Raw genomic sequence first — 11,931 nt, 5'->3', positions numbered from 1 at the left:
CCCTTTCGTACCGCATTGTCGCCTATATCAGTGGTTCTCAACCTTTCTCACCTCGCAGACCGGTGAAATTTCAAAAAATATGAGGCGGACCGGTGGACTTTGAAAAATTAAAATCATCTCGAAACGTAAAGTATGCAGCCGGCTTTTGCAAGTGTATGGTGGTAGAGAGTGACAGTTGAGGGTTTTGATCGTAATTAATTAATCATGTTCATAACGGCGTCCATGTGATTATACGATAGTGAGTCTGCTGATTCGAGGTAAAATTGACTTGCCCAGATATGCTACCGCCGAGAGTCGGTTACAGTCCTTCGCGCCGTAGGGTGTGGATCCAGCCCATCACGCCAACTCGAATAATATTCTTCTTATTGGCGATAACGAGAGAAGAAGTGTTTTGGAGTCGACAAAGCACCTTGTCGTGCTACCATAGGGCTATAGGCTATATATATATATATCTAAAGACTATGGCGCTACCTTGCTCAACGTTCATTACACACTACCACCAGACATAGGTTACCCTGACTAGTACGGATAGAATGCGCTGCACGAAAATACCCGGCAACAGCTATACCTGGCCATCCACAAAATCAGGGCCGAAAAGGCACTTCGAAAAATATTAAGCTTGGGTCCCTCGCAGTCAGATGGACATTTTCACCAGTATTTGTGAGCACATCCATTCTACTCAGTGTAGGCAGAGAGTTTATGTAGCCTAATCGCGCCAAGCGAGGTCAATAATATTGGCAATTGCGTATATATTACCATATTTTTTATCCTCTCAGAATTATCAGATTTTCCGGTAGAGATGAGTGAGGTGTCGTCTTGGAAAATTTATGGCACGAAATCAATAATTATATTTAAACATATTCGGGCGGGCCTGTTGGAACAATTACTTCGTTGCATTCCATTAAGTCGTGACCTACTGCCTGTTATATAGTGAATAGATATTGAAATCGCCCGAGCGTACTAAAGTGAAAGACGCACACGATTCCAAATTGGTATTTCTTCAATGGAAAATGACTTTTCTCTGTGGGATGGCATTTGTCCTGTGGGGTACAGATTGCCAGAACTGCGATCTTCGGCGCCAGCCACTCAGGAGCCTATGGACAATTTGACTTATATCTACATCGAAGTTTTCGGTGAACAAAGGGCAGTCCTTTTCGACCAAGGGTTTCTCGCTGCCAAATTTTTGGCACACTTTTCGGAGTCGTATGTTAGCCACTTCATTATGTGTTTGCGCGTCGTGGCGTGGCAATGGATGACGCCGAAATGCCTACTCCTATAAATCATGCGTGTTTCTTGGGGAAGGGCATCCAATAATCAAAGCATTTAGTGACACTAAGTCGGGCAAAGCGTGGACATATTTGAAGAAATTCGGATGAAATTTCAACAAAAATAACCTATAATTTATGTTCATTCACGAAATAACTTTGGGCCCCCTTCAATTTCGGGGCTTGGAGTGCGGCAGTTATGGTCCTGCACAAAATTAATGAATCTAAAATGAATGATCGTGCAAACGGCGTGGTTTAGCGAGTCATCTCGTTCTTGTCGCTCACATGTCGTCAAATCGAACATGTTTCGAGACCTAATGCTACCTGACGAAGTTCTGAATCAGTTTAAAGTTTGATGTTATATTTATTTTATCAATGGAGAAGTCTTCAACATATTGCATCTTGAAAGTTAAGGTATAAAATTGTAATATACCTTGGCGGACCGGCAGAAAAGTCGTCGCGGACCGGCACCGGTCAGTGGACCGGCGGTTGAGAACCACAGGCCTATATGACATATTTCATCACAATAAATACAACCCACCATAACGTTTGAGAATAACGTTTTGCATTCTAGCATTTACCCATCATATGTTATTCTAGCAGCCCATGGCGTGTCATAATCTGGAAAAGTGAGCTGTGACTTTTTTGAGCGTTAGACCTGTTTTAGCAGACCACCGTTAAAATTGACTCGACAAAAGACATGAAATACATTATCCGCTTTCGTGAACTAGTATTGGTATTTCTCGTTCAATTGGCATTATCATTCTTGTCTGGAGAACATACATGTTGAAGTGTTACAGTGCCTTGAATTTTCGGAAATAAAGCTACACAATATGGCATTTTTACGTTCCACCATATTTTTCATTAACGTTTACTAACCACGCAAATGTTTACACCGAATCCGATACAACTTCACCGTATTGCTCTTCGACTAACTACGGGCCTTATTATATGGGGGAGGGCGCAATACCACGATATTTTCTAAAATGAACTGTTCGAGTAAACAGAGGATTAGTATCGCATTTCCATATCAATAGGCCTACTATCATTTTAATCTCATGATGCGGACGAATGCTTATGCTGTCGAAAATTGGATACCTCCTGGTATGCATCAATATGAATCAAGCTCTGCAACTTTCGCATAGTTCAATTTGAAGCTTTTGGCAGTCCATGCGAACGAATGAAGATCGTTTTCACAGCTACTTAAGATTTCAAATCAGTCAATTCTACTTCTACTTCAAGTAGTTTTAAGTTGCTTATGGAAGAAGTACTTCTACTCGTACGTGAGTAGAATTTTTCGTAGCTACTTCTACTTCTACTTGAGTAGCTTTTTTGACTACTTTGACCACCTCTGCTAATAATGCAGTTCGTGATGATTGATTGGACAATATTGCATGAAAACAAACATCTATGGAGAACGCAGGCGACGTTTTCAGGTTGAAACCGCCTTGTACGACAGTGAACGATGTGACTACGTATTTATATCACTTTTCTTAATACACAAATATATCTATCAATTGACTGATGCTAGAAACAGTTGCTAGCGCCGCTTCGAGGTCGCAGACACCCCTAGGGCCCGCCCACTAGGTTAGATAAAGTTTGGAAATTCAGTCAATTTGTTATTTGTGCACACTGAAGACTGTTTTAAATCATAATACAGCAACACCGTTAAATTTTAGGGGTAATATATTTCACGGATATCATGTACAACCATATATCAGTATATATGTTCATAAAATACTCAAATGACGTTACATTAATTCCATCAGTTTTATGCCATATATAGCACCTATTAGTTAATTTGAAATAATAATAATAGTTTCGCTAAAATAAAATCGATAATACAGCAACGTCATTAAATATAAGGGGCATTCGATTTATCCTAGACAAAGACTTTCACGGATATCATGTACATAAACCACAATCGTGTGTAAATATATTCATAAAATACTCAAATAACGTTTCGGCAATTCAATCAGTCTTATGTCATATGTATAGCATATATTGTTGACTAAAAATAGTAAGTCGGAATACGATACTAATAATTTAGTTTGAAATAACATTGATTCTTAAACGATTTGCGCTTGTAAGCAATTGACGAAACTCCCTCGAAAGGTTCCACTAATAGTTTGTCATCATATGTTCATTTCTGTTGTCCTTATATCTTTCTTTTATTGTTTTGATGTATTGGATGGAACCTGTCCCTTTTCTTCCTGCTACAATCATCAAGATGATGAGGAGATAGATCAACATGTCTGGACAAGAGGGGAACTTTAATGCTCATTTCTGCTCCAAGTTTTCCATATGCAGATAACAATTTTGAACCCGTTTGAAGTTGCGTGCTTTGTGATTTTCCAAAACGTTTTTTCAATACATCCAGGAAAGAATTTCATGCAGCGAGCTCAATCTGGTTCCTATGAAAATTTGAATATTTCATTCGCAATCGAATTTGAAGTCACGTGATGCATCACATGGCAAGGGGAGCCTGGATTAACTTTCAGCACTTACGTTGGAATTCTGGAACTCGACCGGACTTGAACTCACTTCTGTGTTCTTGCGATCTTTACAATGCATACACATTAAATAGTTTTACGTATTTGTGACCATTCGACCGAGATTATGAATAAAGGGCAATACAGAAATGAATTGTGAAACGATGAAATTTTAGTCCACATCCGCGACACATGCTACCGACATTGCGTAGGAAATTTTTAAGCGCGACGCATCGATGTTTACTGATCTGTATTGATTTTTCGATGCGTTGAAGCATTGTATCCATTTTTCAGTAACAACATAAATATCGTCATTTATTACGCAAGGTTTCGCATTGCTGCCGCTATTGATAAGCAGTCGCAATTCGGACCACATATTTGTATCAATATCATAAACCAGAATCGGAGTCGCTACAGACGCTGCTGGCTTCGATGAGTATGAAAAATTAGTGCTCATCTCCCGGTTGCCTCCAAATACATAAATCGACTTTCCAACGGAAGCTGCTGCACTGGATTCTATTCCAGACGAAAGGGACCTGTGCGTAGTAGTGGTTTTATTTTGTAGATCAAAAGAATCCACCAAACGCGTAAATCTATCGTACTGGCCTAGATTCCCACCTATGCAATAAATCTTTTGATTTACCAAAACACAGGAGTGGGAATCACGACACCGTCGTCCTCCGATATTATACCAAGTGTCCCTCTAGGGATCATATGTTTCTATACAGACGCCATTTCTGGTTTCACCCCCCCACACCACATAAAGATATTTTCCATCCGTGACGATAGGTGGTCGCGGGCCATGATCCTGATTCAACGACGTCCTAACTTTCCAAACGTGGCGGCCATAGGGATTGTTAGATTTCATTTCGTAAACAGACCTATCCTTGTTTATTACATAAATAGAATCTTTGAGATGTATTGCAGTGAAGTTGTCATTCTTGAAATTGAATTTTGTATCCTGTAACTGCTCGATTCTATTACTATCTGGAAAACATTGATGCGGTCTTCCTGACAACCCGTCGAATAGAATCACAGAGTTCCTATTTTCAAAATAGCAGAAAGGATGTCTAAGCACGCCTGTGCTGTCGAGGAGCGAAATGCATACTTGCTTGAAACATGTAACATTTTCCGCAATCAATGGCTCAGTCTCAAGAAGATATCGCCTATAAGACGCCGTTACTTCGGACAGATCCAGGATGGCAAAAAGTACGTAAAATAATTCGGACCGGCCTTCTCTATCCCACATAACCCAGTCGATAAGCGACGCAAGTTCAGCGGATTCAGATTCCTTGTTTTTGTAGGACAGAATGCATCGAATAGGTTCATCCTTGAGAATTTTAAATCGTTTATCATCCTTCATCACAGTTACATTCTCAGCTGCGAATCCAACGCAATATTTCTGGAGATCATTGATATGAAATGTCTGCGCAATATTCCATATGTCGTAGACGGAATCCACGTCCACGCTTTTCTGAAGATGCTTAGATACGATTACCAACAGCTTGATCATTCGAAGCTTATCGGCCACCTCTACTAGGCCTCGCCAAGTTGTTTTATCAGCATAGATTCTTTGTCCATACATGAAATCGATGCATAAAGCTACACATTCATGATCTAAATTAGGCAACGTGCCAAGGTGGGTGTCAGATTCCATAGACTACTCCTTGTCGCTTCGACATCTTCCTGTCTTTTCATTGTATCGCATTTTTTGTGGTGTATTGAACTGATAAAATTGCTAATAAACCAATGATGATGATGATGATGAAAAAAAAAACTCCAATATTCGCGACTGTTTCACGGCTTCATCGTTTTGCAGCAAAACCTTGAAATATTCCGAGTTGGCACACAACACTATTTGATGTAAGGGAAACCACACGTCGCCAACCACAATCTCAAAATCACAACATAGTCCCTGTTTGCGTAATGTATCAAATTGCTGAAATATCTTAGACGAGAACTGTTGGTCGAATAAAACTTCAGGTTTCTTGTCTCGAGCTTTATTGGTCCACGTAGGCATACCTAGTGCTAATTGTCACGCAAACTGCATGTGCAGCATTGATTATGTGCAATGTGCATGCTTTTAAATAATTTGGTATATAAGGTGCATGGTTGTTGGTTAACTATTAGTATCGCAGTTTTCAAATATTTAACATGATAACCCAGGCAGGCCTATATTATGTTTTATTGAGAGTCTTGATTGGGTTTACTACCCTGAAGCTTGCAATAGATCATAAAATATAACAGCCGCGCTGAAATGCATGAAACACATTTTCGGGTGCCTGCGAGTAGACTAACATAATTAGATAGTTCTAGTTGTCCAATTAGACAATATCTTCTATTTTAAGAGAATTTGTGCTTTTTTTCAAGAAAACCAAAATGTTGTCGGAGAAAGCCCAAATGTCCTTTTTTTTGTCAAATTGTTCTCTTTTATTACCGTGAGTGTTAGGTGATGACACAAAGACAATTAAAATGTAATATCGCCAGCTAAGACACGTGAACACTGGGTTTCTATTAAATTGACGCGAAAAAAGGGAAAAACGGTCAATCCAACGTAAAGTAACCGCGAAAACCGGTTTTAAGGTACCGGCTCGGTAAAATGACTAGGGATGGTGTGAACCTCTGAAAGGTTCAGGTTCGTGTGAACGCGAACCTTTTTGAAAGGTTCTGTGCGAACGCGAACGTGAGCCTTATAACGTCACGTGACGTCATATTGCAAATTCCAACCCAACATTACAATGAAGCGATAGCCTATATTAATGTAATTGTGCATGTACATTGTACAATGTACATTGTACTTGTACAGGATACTTAGCGACTACTCGGGCCACATGATGCCATGATACTGAAGTATATATTGACGTTTTAGACGTCGCCAAATGTATCAACTGGGGCAATCAAATGATATATTAATCCCATAAAATCAATATCTTCCGTCGCTTTGCCAACAGTTTCGACGAGGACTTGCAAGGAAATATAAGCTTGTGCCTTAGCTTGTAGGCCAAACCGGATACTGTATTCTGTGTCTGAGTATTGCTACGTTAGTATTGAGCAGAGTGTAAAACGGGTTTCTATACTTGCTACCAATATTACCCCATTAACAAGTTATCCAGCAGTAGCCAACAACCCAATAGAAGCGATTTGGTTTTTATGGTACAATAAACATATGAATTCAAGATTGACCCCGTACGCCGGCTAGATTTTTTACATCAGACAACGATATCAATTTCATTGATTGATTGAATAAGCATCATTCGCTGACTGCAGGCATGTAAATGTATTTTGCTCTCGATGTTGTGTGATTGCGGGTCAAGCTCACAGCAGAGAGTAACTAAATATTCCAAAACGGGATGCTGGATATTTAAAGCAAACTTTTGTAACAAAGCGCAAGTAAAAATTTGAGATTGTAATTGCATGCTCGATTTGTGTTGACTTTTTTATTCTTCCTGCGCCATGCATAGAGTGGCCCGCAGTTGAAATGCAAAAAATTTCAACCATCGATGTTATGATGAAGTGAAAATTATAATATATGAAAAAGTTTCACAGTGCAGAACCTACGAAGATTCGTTTGTGAACGTGAACCTCTACATTTCTGAGGTTCACACACAGAACGCGAACGTGAACCTCACGTTCACACCATCCCTAAAAATGACCTTTTTTATTTTAGTCAATCCACGACCGATGACCATTTTCCGGAAAAATCTCCCGTTTCATTTATGTTAATGTCAGAGGTAAAAAGAGTTCTCTTTCGCGGATATCAAAATATGGTAACTCAGAATGAGGCGATATGCCGGTTTAATTTGCAAAATGTTTCTATGCTCTGATTTGGATTCTAAAATCATTTTTAGTTTCCTTGAAATGCTACTGGATAACTGTATAGTGCGACACGAGCCAAGCTTTGTGTGCCAGTTTCGAGAGAGTGAACTTTGATTCGATATGAACGGAACCAGATTTTTGTTGTATTTCTTTCTAACTCGGTATTTAATTCAGTTTCCAAGATTTTGCGAATTCAGTATAAGTATCGTTCTAACCTCATTTGGAATAAACAGTGTAGCTATAATTCTTGTTTTGATCTAATTTCAAAAAGCTGAAATATTTTCATTGTCCAACTCTGCCTGTAGAGTCAACTAACAGAAACGTCTGGTTTTGTAGTGGAATCAATATGATTTTAAACAAACAAAGGCCTTGGGATAGAGCCCGTCGGGTGAGGTGGGCTAATCTCACAAACCAAATATACTCGGCCACGGCCTCAATATAAATATTTACATTATCGAGAAATGTAGAACCTCTCTGACACTGAATAATTACTGAACTAAATGGTACATGCGTTACGTTCTCTTCCTTGGACAACAATAGACATTTACGACGAACATCAAACAGGGATCCAATGTATTTCATCTTCAACACTAGATCACTAGCACAGTATACGCGATTGGATTACTTATCAGTTATTAAGAGAGCAGATGGACATGAGTGAGGCAGATCCCTAGACAATGGACATTCGGGCTGTTCGAAATTGATTTTATTTTAATTGTACTGGTTACTTCATAAAATTGTCAGGTTATCTAAAAATGCTGCACATCAGTAGTAGTAGTATAGATCGGTCGTGATGTGGCAGGGGCTCTTATGGGCGCGGTGGCGAGCGGCTGGAAAAACCGGGGTGGCGAGCGGCTCTTATGTCTTATGGGCGCGGTGGCGAGCGGCTATTGCGTCTTATGTCGGGGGTGGTGAGCGGCTCTTATGTCTTATGACGGGGGTGGCGAGCGGCTATTGCGTCTTATGACGGGGGTGGCAAGCGGTTCTTAGGTCTTATGGCAGGGGTCGCAAGCGGCTCTTATGTCTTATGACGGGGGTGGCGAGCGGCTATTGCGTCTTATGACGGGGGTGGTGAGCGGTTCTTAGGTCTTATGGCGGGGGTCGCAAGCGGCTCTTATGTCTTGTGGTGGCAGGGTAAACCTTTTCTGTATAGTAATCGGTCGCATGCTAACGTTGTGGGTATAGGCTGCGGCGGTGACTCGTATGGAAAACTCGTGGTCGTGATTCGCCTTTTTTGCTATAGGTGGTGGCGGTGATTCGCCTGTCATGTATTCTTACGGGATCTGTGGTGACTCGCCATGTGTTCTTATGGGTGCGCGGCGGCATGATAGCGTTACGGAGATAGTAATCGGTCGCATGCTAACGTTGTGGGTATAGGCTGCGGCGGTGACTCGTATTGAAAACTCTTGGTCGTGATTCACCCTTTCGGGTATAGGCTGCGGCGGTGACTCGTATGGAAAACTCGTGGTCGTGATTCGCCTTTTTTGCTATAGGCGGTGGCGGTGATTCGCCTGTCGTGTATTCTTACGGGATCTGTGGTGACTCGCCATGTGTTCTTATGGGAGCGGTCGTGATTCGCACTTTCAGGCCTCTCTCGCGTGGTGTTGAATATGTACGATAATCCAAAATGAAATATCTCGACTTTGACATAGTCTGAATTGAAATAGGATTGACATACATGACTACCATCTTTCCAAGTACCATTTCGAAATTATACGCACATTGATTTGAAACATGTAACGAAACATTACAACTCTATTCGCGATCTGGCTTTCCGTTTGCCAAAGAGACATTTTACCATACTCAAAAGAATTATTCTCAACATTAACCGGTGTTACAAATCTAGTTTTCACTTACTTGATCATATCACTACAACTCACAAACTTGAATTAATTCATCTGGCTGTATTCATATGACCGATAATTTTTATTCAACTGTAAAGGTCGTTACTATTCTGTAAGACAAAGTATTTACTAATCGGTACATATACGACTTGGCATAAACCTATTACATTTTGAGTATACGAGATTTGAATGTCTGAACAATAACTGAGAATTAAATTATCACAAGTGAATCCGTATATTACAGCGTAAAAGATATTGGAATGTCAGCAACTCTGTACGGTCATAGTTACTACCACATTACCTAATTTACCCGGCCAACTCGTCATGATCATCCCTGAAATCAACACAACATGACCACTGACTTGAGTTAACCCAAAACATCATAAAGTTTTAAATCCACTTGTAGCTTACGTATTATTTGAATGCGGGTTATGTTTTATTGCAATCGAGTTAACGGAAATAGTATTAAGGCTCGACATTTTAACATTTTACCATACTCAGTCAATCAGGAAAACCTTGTCAAGTAAATCCGTTTGTAACTTACCCGACCAACTCAAACAGTATCAGTATGAAAAACAGCCAGGCGTACACGAGTCCATACAATCACTAAATCCTAAAATCCATAACAAGTTCGGTTTTACTCATATCCCTACGACGCATCTTTTTTATTCAACTTTACAAGTCGTTTCTATTCTGTAAGATAGAGGAATTACTACGCGGTATATTCTACAAGACAAAGTAATTATTACTCGATATATTTTGTAAGACAAAAGTAATTACCACTCGGTGCAGGTGACTTGAGATTACATAATATGTTTGAGTATACAAGATTTGAAAGTCTGATCAACGTATAGTTGCGACTTCATTTCTTACAATCGAACGCTGGTGTTATATCTAAAGTTACCATTCTGTAAACATAAGGATTGATACATTGATGTGCCATATGTAATAGTTGATCATGACTTGATTATTAAATTATTCGTGTTAATTAGACCCGGCGTTGTGGTAAAGGTTATTATGACAACAACAATCTTTTCAGTACCGTTGTTATTAACATATCGAGTTGTAAAACTATGCGTGTCTGAAATGTTCATGATTGAAAAATTATTCCACCTTGGTACATATCACTCTGCGTATCGCGGATATCGGAAAATATTTTACAAATGTAATTGTTTCCAGTAACCAAGACTAAATATGAAACAACAATTTCGTTTGCTGATTACCAGCCGTGCAATACTTTATTGTCAGAATCTTTGACAGTGAATTGAAACATACTCACCTTACACAGTACGAGTAAATACCTTTGGACTTGGGCGCGACCTTTAATCCGTGTTAAACTCTGTTCACACTCTCTGTCGAATGCGTGAAATGTAAAACATTACGATGTTACACTATAAGACTTTGATCAGCAAAGAAGCAATTTTGAATATCTTCACTGGTGCACCTTATTCTACTACACTTGGGTAATATACAAAAACTCATAGCAGTATGAAAATCGAAATATGTCCTACACTGAAATCTACAAAAATATGTTTGTATTGTCGTTCATAGTAGTGATACCGATTTGAACCGTCTGAAATAATTGTCATCATCAAACCAGACTACTGAAAGTCGTTGCCATCACAAAGAAACAATTTGCACGATGTTTGCCAAATGTGTCCTATAGTTAGGCGTACTGGAATTATTTGTAAAACACACACACGATCAGAGAAATTGAAAATTTTTCCGTTGTCATTCGCTAAAATAAATACCATCGCAATACTTGGTCGCTAAAATACCTTACTTGTATGTGATTGAATCCCTAGCAATTACCTCACTATTCCAAAGAAATTTTACTCACTCGACGGATATGAAACAGCCTCGCTTAATCGGTGTAGATCGTTTTTCTAAATGCAAATCATATCCAGCCAACAGAAAATAATTTTCACTTGCTTGGTAATGAAACCAATGTGTTGGTCTCCATTCGATATCTTGTTTGTGTCAAATACTTTGCAATGAACACATTTGAGTGGTTGGGCTTTACATCATCAAGCTGTCATTTGTAAATCAAGATTTCGGTAAACTTGTAACTGTATCGTTTACCTAACCGAGTTGTATGCACAGTTGGATATTTTTACCATTTAGTGATTGTTGAACATACCACTTCGAAATACTCCGTTGATCTTAATTCCCTTTGACGTGATAATCGAAGTACATTTGCTTCGAATTCGTGACAACCGACCATGACATGACGAATTTTTGAAAAGTTTACTTAAAATGTTTGTTGCATATCGCGAAAAATAATATACCACTCATATTGATACTGATTCTCATCGAACTCGATTGTGATCAATGTATGCTTTATGTGTTCTGGATTCATTTCGGTATGGTTAAACATTTAACCTCGATAGATACGAATTGACACCCACTCAACTAATGTCATACCAAGTAGTTATTTACAACAACCAAGACACAGGAAATTTGTTTTGTCCGTTTCGATTTTTTTTACTAGAGGTACTCATCACTTCGCTTAAT

This window comes from Botryllus schlosseri, chromosome 8 (genome assembly GCF_051294905.1).
Source record: "Botryllus schlosseri isolate E-star chromosome 8, Bs_hap1, whole genome shotgun sequence".
NCBI lineage: Eukaryota > Metazoa > Chordata > Ascidiacea > Stolidobranchia > Styelidae > Botryllus > Botryllus schlosseri.
Note: the sequence above shows the minus strand (reverse complement) of the source record.